Source organism: Drosophila elegans, unplaced genomic scaffold, assembly GCF_018152505.1.
Source record: "Drosophila elegans isolate 14027-0461.03 unplaced genomic scaffold, ASM1815250v1 contig_224, whole genome shotgun sequence".
Taxonomy (NCBI): domain Eukaryota; kingdom Metazoa; phylum Arthropoda; class Insecta; order Diptera; family Drosophilidae; genus Drosophila; species Drosophila elegans.
Genome location: NW_024545596.1, coordinates 65,740 through 85,000, shown reverse-complemented (window position 1 = coordinate 85,000; position 19,261 = coordinate 65,740). Strand labels below are relative to the sequence as shown.

The following is a 19,261-nucleotide window of genomic DNA, read 5'->3' as shown; positions in this document are numbered from 1 at the left end:
TTTCATGCTTGGGATTGTGAACTGAAACTGTTCACATGAACTTGGAATTCCCAGTAAGTGTGAGTCATTAACTCGCATTGATTACGTCCCTGCCCTTTGTACACACCGCCCGTCGCTACTACCGATTGAATTATTTAGTGAGGTCTCCGGACGTGATCACTGTGACGCCTTGCGTGTTACGGTTGTTTCGCAAAAGTTGACCGAACTTGATTATTTAGAGGAAGTAAAAGTCGTAACAAGGTTTCCGTAGGTGAACCTGCGGAAGGATCATTATTGTATAATATCTTTACCGTTAACACAAAATTTTGTATTATTTAATAATACAAAAAAAAAAATTTGCCAAAAAATATATTATATTATATAATCTATATATATATATATATATAAATATGTCAAAAAATATATCAAAAATATCTTATCTAATTTAAAGCGTTTTAATGAAAGAAAAAGTATAGTCCTATGGACTTAAATAGCTCGAGCAAATGGTGTCCAATGCCGAGTAATTATTATGAGATATCAATTACGAGTCGTGGGCGGAGGCTCTGATGTCCATAAAATAAAAATCGACCTGGCCAATCGATTAGAGATACAGATAGATAGAAGATATATATACGATATGTTAAATATATAATATATAATAGAATATAATATAATTACTTTGTGTGTATATGGACCATAATATACACGCGTTGCGCATATGTATTGTTCATCTAAGTTATGGGCATACATTGGTTAATGCAACAACCTAAAATATATAATGTTGTACCCGGTTAATAATCAGGTTAATGTTTTATATAAAATGCAATATATATCAAACTTAAATAGAAATAAAATGAAAAATGAAAATTGGTATTATATTGTTTATATGAAACTAAGACATTTCGCAACATTTATTTTAGGTATAAAAATACATTTATTGAAGGAATTGATATATGCCAGTAAAATGGTGTATTTTTAATTTCTTTCAATAAAAACACAATTGACGAAATTAAAAAAACAAATATTATAAAACTCTAAGCGGTGGATCACTCGGCTCATGGGTCGATGAAGAACGCAGCAAACTGTGCGTCATCGTGTGAACTGCAGGACACATGAACATCGACATTTTGAACGCATATCGCAGTCCATGCTGTTATGTACTTTAATTAATTTTATAGTGCTGCTTGGACTACATATGGTTGAGGGTTGTAAGACTATGCTAATTAAGTTGTTTATAAAATTTTTAAATAAAATTTATAAGCACATGGTATATTATTGGATAATTATTTATTATTCATAATATTAAAAAATATATGAAAAACATTAACTCACAATGGATGTGATAAACGAAGAAAAATATTTTCGTTTTCAATCAAATGATACTGAGAAATGTCTAGCATAAAAAATGTTGAAATATTTTTCATCTAGAATTGTCTCTTATTAATGATTAGAAATTCGAAAGCTATTGGAAATGTTATTGCTCTTCGTTGGTTCTTTATAATTATCGAATTTATAAAATGTTTTCTCATTATATTTAAAGAATTAATTAATAAAAAGTTATATACAACCTCAACTCATATGGGACTACCCCCTGAATTTAAGCATATTAATTAGGGGAGGAAAAGAAACTAACAAGGATTTTCTTAGTAGCGGCGAGCGAAAAGAAATCAGTTCAGCACTAAGTCACTTTGTCTATATGGCAAATGTGAGATGCAGTGTATGGAGCGTCAATATTCTAGTATGAGAAATTAACGATTTAAGTCCTTCTTAAATGAGGCCATTTACCCATAGAGGGTGCCAGGCCCGTATAACGTTAATGATTACTAGATGATGTTTCCAAAGAGTCGTGTTGCTTGATAGTGCAGCACTAAGTGGGTGGTAAACTCCATCTAAAACTAAATATAACCATGAGACCGATAGTAAACAAGTACCGTGAGGGAAAGTTGAAAAGAACTCTGAATAGAGAGTTAAACAGTACGTGAAACTGCTTAGAGGTTAAGCCCGATGAACCTGAATATCCATTATGGAAAATTCATCATTAAAATTGTAATATTTAAACAATATTATGATAATAGTGTGCATTTTTTCCATATAAGGACATTGTAATCTATTAACATACAAAATTTATCATAAAATATGGCTTATAGTTTAATCCAATTAAAATGCTTGCGTTTTAACACAGATTAAATGTCATTAATTTGATAAAGTGTTGATAGATTTATATGAATACAGTGCGTTAATTTTTCGGAATTATATAATGGCATAATTATCATTGATTTTTGTGTTTATTATAAGCACTTGTATGATTAACAATGCGAAAGATTCAGGATACCTTCGGGACCCGTCTTGAAACACGGACCAAGGAGTCTAACATATGTGCAAGTTATTGGGATATAAACCTAATAGCGTAATTAACTTGACTAATAATGGGATTAGTTTTTTAACTATTTATAGCTAATTAACACAATCCCGGGGCGTTCTATATAGTTATGTATAATGATATTTATATTATTTATGCCTCTAACTGGAACGTACCTTGAGCATATATGCTGTGACCCGAAAGATGGTGAACTATACTTGATCAGGTTGAAGTCAGGGGAAACCCTGATGGAAGACCGAAACAGTTCTGACGTGCAAATCGATTGTCAGAATTGAGTATAGGGGCGAAAGACCAATCGAACCATCTAGTAGCTGGTTCCTTCCGAAGTTTCCCTCAGGATAGCTGGTGCATTTTAATGTTATATAAAATAATCTTATCTGGTAAAGCGAATGATTAGAGGCCTTAGGGTCGAAACGATCTTAACCTATTCTCAAACTTTAAATGGGTAAGAACCTTAACTTTCTTGATATGAAGTTTAAGGTTATGATATAATGTGCCCAGTGGGCCACTTTTGGTAAGCAGAACTGGCGCTGTGGGATGAACCAAACGTAATGTTACGGTGCCCAAATTAACAACTCATGCAGATACCATGAAAGGCGTTGGTTGCTTAAAACAGCAGGACGGTGATCATGGAAGTCGAAATCCGCTAAGGAGTGTGTAACAACTCACCTGCCGAAGCAACTAGCCCTTAAAATGGATGGCGCTTAAGTTGTATACCTATACATTACCGCTAAAGTAGATGATTTATATTACTTGTAATATAAATTTTGAAACTTTAGTGAGTAGGAAGGTACAATGGTATGCGTAGAAGTGTTTGGCGTAAGCCTGCATGGAGCTGCCATTGGTACAGATCTTGGTGGTAGTAGCAAATAATCGAATGAGACCTTGGAGGACTGAAGTGGAGAAGGGTTTCGTGTGAACAGTGGTTGATCACGAGTTAGTCGGTCCTAAGTTCAAGGCGAAAGCCGAAAATTTTCAAGTAAAACAAAAAGCAAACTATTAAGAAACACAAATAATAATAAAAGGCAAAAATAATATACTTGAATAATTTTGAACGAAAGGGAATACGGTTCCAATTCCGTAACCTGTTGAGTATCCGTTTGTTATTAAATATGGGCCTCGTGCTCATCCTGGCAACAGGAACGACCATAAAGAAGCCGTCGAGAGATATCGGAAGAGTTTTCTTTTCTGTTTTATAGCCGTACTACCATGGAAGTCTTTCGCAGAGAGATATGGTAGATGGGCTAGAAGAGCATGACATATACTGTTGTGTCGATATTTTCTCCTCGGACCTTGAAAATTTATGGTGGGGACACGCAAACTTCTCAACAGGCCGTACCAATATCCGCAGCTGGTCTCCAAGGTGAAGAGTCTCTAGTCGATAGAATAATGTAGGTAAGGGAAGTCGGCAAATTAGATCCGTAACTTCGGGATAAGGATTGGCTCTGAAGATTGAGATAGTCGGGCTTGATTGGGAAACAATAACATGGTTTATGTGCTCGTTCTGGGTAAATAGAGTTTCTTTCATTTATGGAAGTTACTTGTTCCCCGGATAGTTTAGTTACGTAGCCAATTGTGGAACTTTCTTGCTAAAATTTTTAAGAATACTAATTGGGTCAAACCAATTAGTTCTTATTAATTATAACGATTATCAATTAACAATCAATTCAGAACTGGCACGGACTTGGGGAATCCGACTGTCTAATTAAAACAAAGCATTGTGATGGCCCTAGCGGGTGTTGACACAATGTGATTTCTGCCCAGTGCTCTGAATGTCAAAGTGAAGAAATTCAAGTAAGCGCGGGTCAACGGCGGGAGTAACTATGACTCTCTTAAGGTAGCCAAATGCCTCGTCATCTAATTAGTGACGCGCATGAATGGATTAACGAGATTCCTACTGTCCCTATCTACTATCTAGCGAAACCACAGCCAAGGGAACGGGCTTGGAATAATTAGCGGGGAAAGAAGACCCTTTTGAGCTTGACTCTAATCTGGCAGTGTAAGGAGACATAAGAGGTGTAGAATAAGTGGGAGATATTAGACCTCGGTTTGGTATCGCCAATGAAATACCACTACTCTTATTGTTTCCTTACTTACTTGATTAAATGGAACGTGTATCATTTCCTAGCCATTATACGGATATATTTATTATATCTTATGGTATTGGGTTTTGATGCAAGCTTCTTGATCAAAGTATCACGAGTTTGTTATATAATCGCAAACAAATTCTTTAATAAAAGGAGTGCATTTATGTATTTTTGATTTGAAAATTTGGTATAACTCCAATTACTCAGGTATGATCCAATTCAAGGACATTGCCAGGTAGGGAGTTTGACTGGGGCGGTACATCTCTCAAATAATAACGGAGGTGTCCCAAGGCCAGCTCAGTGCGGACAGAAACCACACATAGAGCAAAAGGGCAAATGCTGACTTGATCTCGGTGTTCAGTACACACAGGGACAGCAAAAGCTCGGCCTATCGATCCTTTTGGTTTAAAGAGTTTTTAACAAGAGGTGTCAGAAAAGTTACCATAGGGATAACTGGCTTGTGGCGGCCAAGCGTTCATAGCGACGTCGCTTTTTGATCCTTCGATGTCGGCTCTTCCTATCATTGTGAAGCAAAATTCACCAAGCGTTGGATTGTTCACCCATGCAAGGGAACGTGAGCTGGGTTTAGACCGTCGTGAGACAGGTTAGTTTTACCCTACTAATGACAAAACGTTGTTGCGACAGCATTCCTGCGTAGTACGAGAGGAACCGCAGGTACGGACCAATGGCACAATACTTGTTCGAGCGAACAGTGGTATGACGCTACGTCCGTTGGATTATGCCTGAACGCCTCTAAGGTCGTATCCGTGCTGGACTGCAATGATAAATAAGGGGCAATTTGCATTGTATGGCTTTCTAAACCATTTAAAGTTTATAATTTATTTTATGAACGACAATGGATGTGATGCCAATGTAATTTGTAACATAGTAAATTGGGAGGATCTTCGATCACCTGATGCCGCGCTAGTTACATATAAAAACATTATTTAATACAATGACAAAGCCTAGAATCAATTGTAAACGACTTTTGTAACAGGCAAGGTGTTGTAAGTGGTTGAGCAGCTGCCATACTGCGATCCACTGAAGCTTATCCTTTGCTTGATGATTCGATAATAAATATATATATATATAATATATAACATAATCAATTTAAATTATCATCATATATGTTTGATAGTTTTTGTTGTTATATATTATTTATATATTTTATTAGGAGGAGGAGGTTAAATATGATATGGATTAGATATAACCTAATTAAACAGGTAGCCAAATGCATCGTCATCTTAATAGTGACGCGAATGTGTGATATTATATATCTTAAGAGTATAAGTCACATACAGTAGCCTAATGTTCTATCGTCATCTATTTAGTGACGCAGATATAAATTGTCAAAATATAATAAGTCTTGCTTGATAGCAAAACTTATGTCTCTTATTAAAGGCAAATGAAATGATATCTATGCATATTAAAGAAGAAAGAATTATAAAGCCATATAAATAAACATATTTTAATATGAAAAATATGAATCTAAAAACTACACAAGTCTTTTTTGGTAGCCAAATGAATCGTCATCTACTTAGTGACGCATATAATAAAATGTCAAATTAAAAGAGTCTTACTACAAGTCTTTTTTGGTAGCCAAATGAATCGTCATTTACTTAGTGACGCATATAATAAAATGTCAAATTAAAAGAGTCTTACTACAAGTCCCTTTATTAAAGGCGGCAAATTAAACGGTATATATATTTATTTTAAATATATATATACAATTTGAAAAAAAACTAAAACGAAAAATTGCATACATATTAAAAAGACTTTTAATATGAAAAATACGAGCCTAAAAACTACAAGTCACTTATGGTAGCCAAATGCATCGTCATCTTAATAGTGACGCGAATGTGAAAACAAATGCCGAGTGCTGAAGTTCCAGGTAAGAGCTTAGATATTATATATCTTAGGACTATAAGTCACATACAGTAGCCAAATGAATCGTCATCTATTTAGTGACGCAGATATAAATTGTCAAAATATAATAAGTCTTGCTTGATAGCAAAACTAATGTCTCTTATTAAAGGCAAATGAAATGATATCTATGCATATTAAATAAGAAGAAAGAATTATTAATACAAGTCATTTTTGGTAGCCAAATGAATCGTCATCTTACTTAGTGACGCATATAAACAAATCTCAAATTAAAAGAGTCTTATTTATATTATAAATATATACAAATATACAAAAAAAAATGTTCCATATGAAAAATTTGAGTCTAAAAACTACAAGTCCCTTATGGTTGCCAAATGGAATCGTCATCTACTTAGTGACGCTGATAAAAAATTGTCAAAGTAACAAGATTTACTAAAAGTTTCGAATTAATAAATGAAATGAATATGAAATGAAATGAAATGAAATGGAATGGAATGGAATGAAAAATGAAATGAAATGAAATTTAATATATTTAATATTAAAAAAATATATCTATATTCATTTGGGTAAATTGAGAATATCCATACAATGGATTGCTTATAGTAAAGCAACAAAATATATGGGTATTTCTCAGAACATATAATATTAATATGATTTTGTGAATTCCTATAATAAATAACATTCATATATATGAAAATGTTATCATATATCAATATTATTGATATATTATATATGGAATGTATGGAAAATATAAAATATTCCTTCAATTTCCTCAAGCATATGGAGGAAATTCATATGAAGGCAGACTTTTAGTACTGTAAACACGCAGTTTAAAGACGGCGTGTCCAAAAACATATATAGGGTAGTGCCTGTTGGCTGGCAACCAAATATATGGGTATTTCTCAGAACATATAAAATTAATATTATATTGTGAATACCTATAATAAATAACATTCATATATATGAAAATGTTGTAATATATCAATATTATTGATATATTATATATGAAATGTATGGAAAATATAAAATATTCCTTCAATTTCCTCAAGTATATGGAGGAAATTCATATGAAGGGAGACTTTTAGTACTGTAAACATGCAGTTTAAAGACGGCGTGTCCAAAAACATATATAGGGTAGTGCCTGTTGGCTGGCAACCAAATATATGGGTATTTCTCAGAACATATAAAATTAATATTATATTGTGAATACCTATAATAAATAACATTCATATATATGAAAATGTTGTAATATATCAATATTATTGATATATTATATATGAAATGTATGGAAAATATAAAATATTCCTTCAATTTCCTCAAGTATATGGAGGAAATTCATATGAAGGGAGACTTTTAGTACTGTAAACATGCAGTTTAAAGACGGCGTGTCCAAAAACATATATAGGGTAGTGCCTGTTGGCTGGCAACCAAATATATGGGTATTTCTCAGAACATATAAAATTAATATTATATTGTGAATACCTATAATAAATAACATTCATATATATGAAAATGTTGTAATATATCAATATTATTGATATATTATATATGAAATGTATGGAAAATATAAAATATTCCTTCAATTTCCTCAAGTATATGGAGGAAATTCATATGAAGGAGACTTTTAGTACTGTAAACATGCAGTTTAAAGACGGCGTGTCCAAAAACATATATAGGGTAGTGCCTGTTGGCTGGCAACCAAATATATGGGTATTTCTCAGAACATATATAATTAATATTATATTGTGAATACCTATAATAAATAACATTCATATATATGAAAATGTTGTAATAAATCAATATTATTGATATAATATATATGAAATGTATGGAAAATGTGAAACATATCGATATTGATCAATATTAGTTGAGATATCCCATATGTTGGGTGGCAAATAGAATTGAAAATACCCGATTTCAAGACAACGTGTCGAAAAACACATATAGGATGGTCAGTGGTTGTCCATCTATAGTTGAACAAAATTTATGATATCCATATAATTTTGTCAATTTAATAGCAAAATTAAATATTTTCCGTATGTTTTGTATCTTGATTCTTGCGAATACGAGACTTGGCTTGATACGGTTAATATTAAGTGTCATCACTTTTTAGATAATAATGTTGAAAACGAAAGCCAAGGTTGTATATATTATTATATGGCAACAATTGTTTTCCGACCTTTATCGTTAATCTAATTCAGGCTAATGTTATTATTAGTGCTGTTGTTATATATATTATATATATATTATAAATGTTTCATATGCGCTCGGTTTTATGTGATATATTACCAGAGAGTTATATGGAAATGATAGATTTTAAATTTATCATAAAAATACAAATGATTTAACTCAATATTTATATTGGTTAATCAAAAATAATTGGTACATGTGTGAAATATATATGTATGGCGAAATAAAATGATATTTTAAAATGAAATATGTAAATATGAATTATATTATAGAATTATATATGAAAAAATTCTAGTTACTGTGGGCAAACGTGGCGTGTAACAAATATAAAGAATTTTAAAACGATTATGAAGCTAAACAAAGATAGCCATATTCGTATCAAGATTATTTTCCTCCCTCCTAAATGCAATTTAAAGAAAAATACTCTATAATAAATTTTGTATTACTAATTTCTATTTTAAAAAAATATGAAAGTAATATGAATTAAAAACATTATTCTGGTTGATCCTGCCAGTAGTTATATGCTTGTCTCAAAGATTAAGCCATGCATGTCTAAGTACACACGAATTAAAAGTGAAACCGCAAAAGGCTCATTATATCAGTTATGGTTCCTTAGATCGTTAACAGTTACTTGGATAACTGTGGTAATTCTAGAGCTAATACATGCAATTAAAACATGAACCTTATGGGACATGTGCTTTTATTAGGCTAAAACCAAGCGATCGCAAGATCGTTATACTGGTTGAACTCTAGATAACATGCAGATCGTATGGTCTTGTACCGACGACAGATCTTTCAAATGTCTGCCCTATCAACTTTTGATGGTAGTATCTAGGACTACCATGGTTGCAACGGGTAACGGGGAATCAGGGTTCGATTCCGGAGAGGGAGCCTGAGAAACGGCTACCACATCTAAGGAAGGCAGCAGGCGCGTAAATTACCCACTCCCAGCTCGGGGAGGTAGTGACGAAAAATAACAATACAGGACTCATATCCGAGGCCCTGTAATTGGAATGAGTACACTTTAAATCCTTTAACAAGGACCAATTGGAGGGCAAGTCTGGTGCCAGCAGCCGCGGTAATTCCAGCTCCAATAGCGTATATTAAAGTTGTTGCGGTTAAAACGTTCGTAGTTGAACTTGTGCTTCATACGGGTAGTACAACTTACAATTGTGGTTAGTACTATACCTTTATGTATGTAAGCGTATTACCGGTGGAGTTCTTATATATGTTTAAATACTTGTATTTTTTCATATGTTCCTCCTATTTAAAAACCTGCATTAGTGCTCTTAAACGAGTGTTATTGTGGGCCGGTACAATTACTTTGAACAAATTAGAGTGCTTAAAGCAGGCTTCAAATGCCTGAATATTCTGTGCATGGGATAATGAAATAAGACCTCTGTTCTGCTTTCATTGGTTTTCAGATCAAGAGGTAATGATTAATAGAAGCAGTTTGGGGGCATTAGTATTACGACGCGAGAGGTGAAATTCTTGGACCGTCGTAAGACTAACTTAAGCGAAAGCATTTGCCAAAGATGTTTTCATTAATCAAGAACGAAAGTTAGAGGTTCGAAGGCGATCAGATACCGCCCTAGTTCTAACCATAAACGATGCCAGCTAGCAATTGGGTGTAGCTACTTTTATGGCTCTCTCAGTCGCTTCCCGGGAAACCAAAGCTTTTGGGCTCCGGGGGAAGTATGGTTGCAAAGCTGAAACTTAAAGGAATTGACGGAAGGGCACCACCAGGAGTGGAGCCTGCGGCTTAATTTGACTCAACACGGGAAAACTTACCAGGTCCGAACATAAGTGTGTAAGACAGATTGATAGCTCTTTCTCGAATCTATGGGTGGTGGTGCATGGCCGTTCTTAGTTCGTGGAGTGATTTGTCTGGTTAATTCCGATAACGAACGAGACTCAAATATATTAAATAGATATCTTCAGGATTATGGTGTTGAAGCTTATATAGCCTTCATTCATGGTGGCAGTAAAATGTTTATTGTGTTTGAATGTGTTTATATAAGTGGAGCCGTACCTGTTGGTTTGTCCCATTATAAGGACACTAGCTTCTTAAATGGACAAATTGCGTCTAGCAATAATGAGATTGAGCAATAACAGGTCTGTGATGCCCTTAGATGTCCTGGGCTGCACGCGCGCTACAATGAAAGTATCAACGTGTATTTCCTAGACCGAGAGGTCCGGGTAAACCGCTGAACCACTTTCATGCTTGGGATTGTGAACTGAAACTGTTCACATGAACTTGGAATTCCCAGTAAGTGTGAGTCATTAACTCGCATTGATTACGTCCCTGCCCTTTGTACACACCGCCCGTCGCTACTACCGATTGAATTATTTAGTGAGGTCTCCGGACGTGATCACTGTGACGCCTTGCGTGTTACGGTTGTTTCGCAAAAGTTGACCGAACTTGATTATTTAGAGGAAGTAAAAGTCGTAACAAGGTTTCCGTAGGTGAACCTGCGGAAGGATCATTATTGTATAATATCTTTACCGTTAACACAAAATTTTGTATTATTTAATAATACAAAAAAAAATAAATTTGCCAAAAAATATATTATATTATATAATCTATATATATATATATATATAAATATGTCAAAAAATATATCAAAAATATCTTATCTAATTTAAAGCGTTTTAATGAAAGAAAAAGTATAGTCCTATGGACTTAAATAGCTCGAGCAAATGGTGTCCAATGCCGAGTAATTATTATGAGATATCAATTACGAGTCGTGGGCGGAGGCTCTGATGTCCATAAAATAAAAATCGACCTGGCCAATCGATTAGAGATACAGATAGATAGAAGATATATATACGATATGTTAAATATATAATATATAATAGAATATAATATAATTACTTTGTGTGTATATGGACCATAATATACACGCGTTGCGCATATGTATTGTTCATCTAAGTTATGGGCATACATTGGTTAATGCAACAACCTAAAATATATAATGTTGTACCCGGTTAATAATCAGGTTAATGTTTTATATAAAATGCAATATATATCAAACTTAAATAGAAATAAAATGAAAAATGAAAATTGGTATTATATTGTTTATATGAAACTAAGACATTTCGCAACATTTATTTTAGGTATAAAAATACATTTATTGAAGGAATTGATATATGCCAGTAAAATGGTGTATTTTTAATTTCTTTCAATAAAAACACAATTGACGAAATTAAAAAAACAAATATTATAAAACTCTAAGCGGTGGATCACTCGGCTCATGGGTCGATGAAGAACGCAGCAAACTGTGCGTCATCGTGTGAACTGCAGGACACATGAACATCGACATTTTGAACGCATATCGCAGTCCATGCTGTTATGTACTTTAATTAATTTTATAGTGCTGCTTGGACTACATATGGTTGAGGGTTGTAAGACTATGCTAATTAAGTTGTTTATAAAATTTTTAAATAAAATTTATAAGCACATGGTATATTATTGGATAATTATTTATTATTCATAATATTAAAAAATATATGAAAAACATTAACTCACAATGGATGTGATAAACGAAGAAAAATATTTTCGTTTTCAATCAAATGATACTGAGAAATGTCTAGCATAAAAAATGTTGAAATATTTTTCATCTAGAATTGTCTCTTATTAATGATTAGAAATTCGAAAGCTATTGGAAATGTTATTGCTCTTCGTTGGTTCTTTATAATTATCGAATTTATAAAATGTTTTCTCATTATATTTAAAGAATTAATTAATAAAAAGTTATATACAACCTCAACTCATATGGGACTACCCCCTGAATTTAAGCATATTAATTAGGGGAGGAAAAGAAACTAACAAGGATTTTCTTAGTAGCGGCGAGCGAAAAGAAATCAGTTCAGCACTAAGTCACTTTGTCTATATGGCAAATGTGAGATGCAGTGTATGGAGCGTCAATATTCTAGTATGAGAAATTAACGATTTAAGTCCTTCTTAAATGAGGCCATTTACCCATAGAGGGTGCCAGGCCCGTATAACGTTAATGATTACTAGATGATGTTTCCAAAGAGTCGTGTTGCTTGATAGTGCAGCACTAAGTGGGTGGTAAACTCCATCTAAAACTAAATATAACCATGAGACCGATAGTAAACAAGTACCGTGAGGGAAAGTTGAAAAGAACTCTGAATAGAGAGTTAAACAGTACGTGAAACTGCTTAGAGGTTAAGCCCGATGAACCTGAATATCCATTATGGAAAATTCATCATTAAAATTGTAATATTTAAACAATATTATGATAATAGTGTGCATTTTTTCCATATAAGGACATTGTAATCTATTAACATACAAAATTTATCATAAAATATGGCTTATAGTTTAATCCAATTAAAATGCTTGCGTTTTAACACAGATTAAATGTCATTAATTTGATAAAGTGTTGATAGATTTATATGAATACAGTGCGTTAATTTTTCGGAATTATATAATGGCATAATTATCATTGATTTTTGTGTTTATTATAAGCACTTGTATGATTAACAATGCGAAAGATTCAGGATACCTTCGGGACCCGTCTTGAAACACGGACCAAGGAGTCTAACATATGTGCAAGTTATTGGGATATAAACCTAATAGCGTAATTAACTTGACTAATAATGGGATTAGTTTTTTAACTATTTATAGCTAATTAACACAATCCCGGGGCGTTCTATATAGTTATGTATAATGATATTTATATTATTTATGCCTCTAACTGGAACGTACCTTGAGCATATATGCTGTGACCCGAAAGATGGTGAACTATACTTGATCAGGTTGAAGTCAGGGGAAACCCTGATGGAAGACCGAAACAGTTCTGACGTGCAAATCGATTGTCAGAATTGAGTATAGGGGCGAAAGACCAATCGAACCATCTAGTAGCTGGTTCCTTCCGAAGTTTCCCTCAGGATAGCTGGTGCATTTTAATGTTATATAAAATAATCTTATCTGGTAAAGCGAATGATTAGAGGCCTTAGGGTCGAAACGATCTTAACCTATTCTCAAACTTTAAATGGGTAAGAACCTTAACTTTCTTGATATGAAGTTTAAGGTTATGATATAATGTGCCCAGTGGGCCACTTTTGGTAAGCAGAACTGGCGCTGTGGGATGAACCAAACGTAATGTTACGGTGCCCAAATTAACAACTCATGCAGATACCATGAAAGGCGTTGGTTGCTTAAAACAGCAGGACGGTGATCATGGAAGTCGAAATCCGCTAAGGAGTGTGTAACAACTCACCTGCCGAAGCAACTAGCCCTTAAAATGGATGGCGCTTAAGTTGTATACCTATACATTACCGCTAAAGTAGATGATTTATATTACTTGTAATATAAATTTTGAAACTTTAGTGAGTAGGAAGGTACAATGGTATGCGTAGAAGTGTTTGGCGTAAGCCTGCATGGAGCTGCCATTGGTACAGATCTTGGTGGTAGTAGCAAATAATCGAATGAGACCTTGGAGGACTGAAGTGGAGAAGGGTTTCGTGTGAACAGTGGTTGATCACGAGTTAGTCGGTCCTAAGTTCAAGGCGAAAGCCGAAAATTTTCAAGTAAAACAAAAAGCAAACTATTAAGAAACACAAATAATAATAAAAGGCAAAAATAATATACTTGAATAATTTTGAACGAAAGGGAATACGGTTCCAATTCCGTAACCTGTTGAGTATCCGTTTGTTATTAAATATGGGCCTCGTGCTCATCCTGGCAACAGGAACGACCATAAAGAAGCCGTCGAGAGATATCGGAAGAGTTTTCTTTTCTGTTTTATAGCCGTACTACCATGGAAGTCTTTCGCAGAGAGATATGGTAGATGGGCTAGAAGAGCATGACATATACTGTTGTGTCGATATTTTCTCCTCGGACCTTGAAAATTTATGGTGGGGACACGCAAACTTCTCAACAGGCCGTACCAATATCCGCAGCTGGTCTCCAAGGTGAAGAGTCTCTAGTCGATAGAATAATGTAGGTAAGGGAAGTCGGCAAATTAGATCCGTAACTTCGGGATAAGGATTGGCTCTGAAGATTGAGATAGTCGGGCTTGATTGGGAAACAATAACATGGTTTATGTGCTCGTTCTGGGTAAATAGAGTTTCTTTCATTTATGGAAGTTACTTGTTCCCCGGATAGTTTAGTTACGTAGCCAATTGTGGAACTTTCTTGCTAAAATTTTTAAGAATACTAATTGGGTCAAACCAATTAGTTCTTATTAATTATAACGATTATCAATTAACAATCAATTCAGAACTGGCACGGACTTGGGGAATCCGACTGTCTAATTAAAACAAAGCATTGTGATGGCCCTAGCGGGTGTTGACACAATGTGATTTCTGCCCAGTGCTCTGAATGTCAAAGTGAAGAAATTCAAGTAAGCGCGGGTCAACGGCGGGAGTAACTATGACTCTCTTAAGGTAGCCAAATGCCTCGTCATCTAATTAGTGACGCGCATGAATGGATTAACGAGATTCCTACTGTCCCTATCTACTATCTAGCGAAACCACAGCCAAGGGAACGGGCTTGGAATAATTAGCGGGGAAAGAAGACCCTTTTGAGCTTGACTCTAATCTGGCAGTGTAAGGAGACATAAGAGGTGTAGAATAAGTGGGAGATATTAGACCTCGGTTTGGTATCGCCAATGAAATACCACTACTCTTATTGTTTCCTTACTTACTTGATTAAATGGAACGTGTATCATTTCCTAGCCATTATACGGATATATTTATTATATCTTATGGTATTGGGTTTTGATGCAAGCTTCTTGATCAAAGTATCACGAGTTTGTTATATAATCGCAAACAAATTCTTTAATAAAAGGAGTGCATTTATGTATTTTTGATTTGAAAATTTGGTATAACTCCAATTACTCAGGTATGATCCAATTCAAGGACATTGCCAGGTAGGGAGTTTGACTGGGGCGGTACATCTCTCAAATAATAACGGAGGTGTCCCAAGGCCAGCTCAGTGCGGACAGAAACCACACATAGAGCAAAAGGGCAAATGCTGACTTGATCTCGGTGTTCAGTACACACAGGGACAGCAAAAGCTCGGCCTATCGATCCTTTTGGTTTAAAGAGTTTTTAACAAGAGGTGTCAGAAAAGTTACCATAGGGATAACTGGCTTGTGGCGGCCAAGCGTTCATAGCGACGTCGCTTTTTGATCCTTCGATGTCGGCTCTTCCTATCATTGTGAAGCAAAATTCACCAAGCGTTGGATTGTTCACCCATGCAAGGGAACGTGAGCTGGGTTTAGACCGTCGTGAGACAGGTTAGTTTTACCCTACTAATGACAAAACGTTGTTGCGACAGCATTCCTGCGTAGTACGAGAGGAACCGCAGGTACGGACCAATGGCACAATACTTGTTCGAGCGAACAGTGGTATGACGCTACGTCCGTTGGATTATGCCTGAACGCCTCTAAGGTCGTATCCGTGCTGGACTGCAATGATAAATAAGGGGCAATTTGCATTGTATGGCTTTCTAAACCATTTAAAGTTTATAATTTATTTTATGAACGACAATGGATGTGATGCCAATGTAATTTGTAACATAGTAAATTGGGAGGATCTTCGATCACCTGATGCCGCGCTAGTTACATATAAAAACATTATTTAATACAATGACAAAGCCTAGAATCAATTGTAAACGACTTTTGTAACAGGCAAGGTGTTGTAAGTGGTTGAGCAGCTGCCATACTGCGATCCACTGAAGCTTATCCTTTGCTTGATGATTCGATAATAAATATATATATATATAATATATAACATAATCAATTTAAATTATCATCATATATGTTTGATAGTTTTTGTTGTTATATATTATTTATATATTTTATTAGGAGGAGGAGGTTAAATATGATATGGATTAGATATAACCTAATTAAACAGGTAGCCAAATGCATCGTCATCTTAATAGTGACGCGAATGTGTGATATTATATATCTTAAGAGTATAAGTCACATACAGTAGCCTAATGTTCTATCGTCATCTATTTAGTGACGCAGATATAAATTGTCAAAATATAATAAGTCTTGCTTGATAGCAAAACTTATGTCTCTTATTAAAGGCAAATGAAATGATATCTATGCATATTAAAGAAGAAAGAATTATAAAGCCATATAAATAAACATATTTTAATATGAAAAATATGAATCTAAAAACTACACAAGTCTTTTTTGGTAGCCAAATGAATCGTCATCTACTTAGTGACGCATATAATAAAATGTCAAATTAAAAGAGTCTTACTACAAGTCTTTTTTGGTAGCCAAATGAATCGTCATTTACTTAGTGACGCATATAATAAAATGTCAAATTAAAAGAGTCTTACTACAAGTCCCTTTATTAAAGGCGGCAAATTAAACGGTATATATATTTATTTTAAATATATATATACAATTTGAAAAAAACCTAAAAACGAAAAATTGCATACATATTAAAAAGACTTTTAATATGAAAAATACGAGCCTAAAAACTACAAGTCACTTATGGTAGCCAAATGCATCGTCATCTTAATAGTAAAAAAAAAAAAAAAAAAAAAAAAATAAAAAAAAAAAAAAAAAAAAAAAAAAATATTTTTTTTTTTTTTTATAAATAAAAAAAAAAATAAAAAAAAATATTTTTTTTTTTTTTTTAAAAAAAAAAAATTTTTAAAAAAAAAAAATTTTTTTTTTTTTAAAAAAATAATATTTTTTTTAAAAAAAATAAAATAATATTTTTTTATATTAAAAAAAAAAAAAAATTATTAATACAGTCGCGATCGAACTCTCGGTTGAGTACAGACGTGCCTACGGACCGCCGCGAACGCGAACACGCGAACAAAGCAAACAAGACAAATCGTCAACAACATCATAACATCCGATACAACAACCGTTACGGTGTCAGCCAGCTGCGCTGTGATTGGCCACTGCTATCGCGTGATCAAGCCACAGCGTGAACTTTTTGCGTGCAGGTGCATAAGCACCGGTACACATACACACACTCACACGCAAGCGCCTGTGCGTGTTATCTTTTCGTGCTACTGTTTAACCAACAACAACAACACAGCCAAGCGCAAACAGTTTAAGCTTGCCTTACAGGCAGCTTACTCGTTCCCCCCCCCTCCCCCGCTCTCCTCACCCTTGCCATGGATTGGCAAGCTGCGCCTAGTGACAGGCTGTCAAGCAAGACAGGCAACAACAACAACAAGAGGAAGAAGAAGAACTCTTCAGGAGACGACTCGGACTCCTCTGGATCTCTCGAATCTGGGGAAATTAAGCGCAAACCTGTACGGAAAACTACTCAACTCGCAGCATCGGTCTTGCCTGAGGGACCAAGCACCAGCAAAGCAGCAAGGGCGGCCCTGTACAGTAACAGGTTTGCAGCACTTTCTTCTGATGACGATGATGAAGAGGTAGAGGACAACGAGGAATATACGCCCACAGACGAGGAGCTGAAGATGGAACTGGACAAGGTAATGAAATCCACAATCAAAAAGCGAGTCGACGAGCCCAAGGTAATCAGACCACCCCCGATATTTATACCTGATGTGACCAACTTCAAAGCCCTGACCAAATCAATTGCTACCGTCCTCGGCAATAACGTTGAGGTCACATACAAGGCGACCAGGAATAACAATGTCAGAGTCATGACGCAGGATAAGGCAAGTTACTCCGCCCTGAAGGAATTCCTCAATGAGAACAACAAGCGATACCACACGTTCCAGCCCCGTGATGAACGCGCCTACCGCATTGTCATTAAAGGCCTCCACTACTCCACCGAGCTAGATGACATCAAAGCAGGACTTCAAAGCCAAGGGCACAAGGTGAGAGATCTGCACAACCTCACCCAAAAAGTCACCAAGAAGCCACTTAACATTTTCTTTGTAAATCTCGAGCCGGCTAACAACAACAAAGAGGCCTACCAGGTTAAGCGTCTCTGCAGCTCAGTGGTGACCATAGAGCCCCCAATAAAATTTAATGATGTGCCCCAGTGCTATCGCTGTCAGGGGTTCGGGCACACTCAGAGGTACTGCCATCTAGAGGAGAGATGTGTTAAATGCGGAGCCGGTCACTCCTCGACGGACTGCACTAAGATCGGTAGCGAACCAGCGTACTGCCTGCACTGCCAAGGCCCACATCCTGCATCCTACAAAGGCTGCCCTGCGTATAAGAAGGCCAAAAGTCTGCAAGCTCCTAGGCAGCCAGCCCCTAGGGCCCAACAACCCGCCAAATCTCGCATGGTTGACCCCTCTATCAGCTTTGCCAACGTGGCAAGGAATTCTGTAGCCCCCGAGAAGCCCCAGCAGCAAGCTCCACCTGAAGCCACCCAAGACTACATGATGGCAGCTATGATGTCACGTATGGAAGGTCTGTTGGAAAAGATGATGGACCGGATATTCAAGCAAATGACGGAGATGTTCACCTCCATCCTTGCCAAGGTCTGCAAATAGGCCTGCGAATAGTTCTTTGGAACGCGAACGGCCTGATAAGTAGCAGGCCAGAGGTGGAACATTTTGTCCACACCAATAACATAGACATACTCCTCATATCCGAAACCCATTTTACCAGCAGATCCTACTTCAGGCTTCACGGCTACGACCTTGTTCACGCTGACCATCCCAACGGCAGTGCACGCGGCGGAGCGGCTATATTGATAAAATCAGGGATAAAATTCAATGAGCTGGCTACCCTGCAAGAAGACTGGGTTCAGTGCGCCAAAATAAACCTCCCCAGCCCTCTTGGAGATCTAACCATTGCTGCAGCGT

General features: G+C 35.6%; 5 non-coding genes across 5 annotated transcripts; all 5 read left to right on the top strand.

Annotated features, from left to right (window-relative positions):
* The first annotated feature begins 1,009 nt into the window (after window positions 1–1,009).
* On the top strand, window positions 1,010–1,188 carry LOC121467177. Its single transcript, XR_005977326.1, has one exon. It is a non-coding gene; the product is annotated as a 5.8S ribosomal RNA (ribosomal RNA).
* Window positions 1,189–1,543: 355 nt separating this feature from the next.
* Window positions 1,544–5,517, top strand: LOC121467189. The gene has a single exon (XR_005977338.1). It is a non-coding gene; the product is annotated as a large subunit ribosomal RNA (ribosomal RNA).
* A 3,497-nt stretch (window positions 5,518–9,014) lies between these two features.
* LOC121467183 lies at window positions 9,015–11,009 on the top strand. Its single transcript, XR_005977332.1, has one exon. It is a non-coding gene; the product is annotated as a small subunit ribosomal RNA (ribosomal RNA).
* A 738-nt stretch (window positions 11,010–11,747) lies between these two features.
* Window positions 11,748–11,926, top strand: LOC121467176. The gene has a single exon (XR_005977325.1). It is a non-coding gene; the product is annotated as a 5.8S ribosomal RNA (ribosomal RNA).
* Window positions 11,927–12,281: 355 nt separating this feature from the next.
* Window positions 12,282–16,255, top strand: LOC121467188. Its single transcript, XR_005977337.1, has one exon. It is a non-coding gene; the product is annotated as a large subunit ribosomal RNA (ribosomal RNA).
* The last annotated feature ends 3,006 nt before the right edge of the window (window positions 16,256–19,261 follow it).